Here is an 812-nt window from a genome sequence, read left to right on the forward strand (position 1 = left end):
TTACTTCTTCCTTTTAAAGGAAGATACGAGTTTCGCGCACAAGCCAACAAGTAAGCTCAAACACTATCACCAGCATGCGAGCTGAAACACAAGGTCCGACATGAACGTCGACCTACAATACAACGTGCAAGGGAAGTCAGCGATTCGCAGCGGTTATTATGCAGCAATCGAAATAGCATACTCACTACGCAACAGTTCTATTATTTCTTCGGCGTTAGGCTATATATAAAACGGCTATGATTTCAAACCATAACAACATTTCTCCAGTAACGTCATAGCAACACCTTAGAATCACGTGAAATGCACAGAGAGAGATCAAACCCGTCAGAAACACGTTAAACGCGCGGACAACACATTAACAACACCCTATATGTGTAATAAACAGCGTAATCGTAGCGCAGCAGCAGCGTGGTTATAACGCCGCTACGTCGGCAAGCATAGTCGGCGCCCGTTGTCACGTAACGGTAAGGGCGTTACTGAGTCACGATGACGATGCGGCGACGATGAGACCAGCTGATGACGATGAGACCAGCTGATGACGATGAGACCAGCTGATGACGATGAGACCAGCTGCTGACGATGAGACCAGCTGATGACGATGAGACCAGCTGATAACGATGAGACCAGCTGATGGTGATGAGACCAGCTGATGACGATGAGACCAGCTGATGACGATGAGACCAGCTGATAACGATGAGACCAGCTGATGGCGATGAGACAAGATGATGACGATGAGACCAGCTGATGGTGATGAGACCAGCTGATGACGATGAGACCAGCTGATGACGATGAGACAAGATGAGGACGAAGAG

The sequence above is a fragment of the Priapulus caudatus genome, unplaced genomic scaffold (genome assembly GCF_000485595.1).
Source record: "Priapulus caudatus unplaced genomic scaffold, Priapulus_caudatus-5.0.1 Scaffold255, whole genome shotgun sequence".
Taxonomy (NCBI): Eukaryota; Metazoa; Priapulida; class Priapulimorpha; order Priapulimorphida; family Priapulidae; genus Priapulus; species Priapulus caudatus.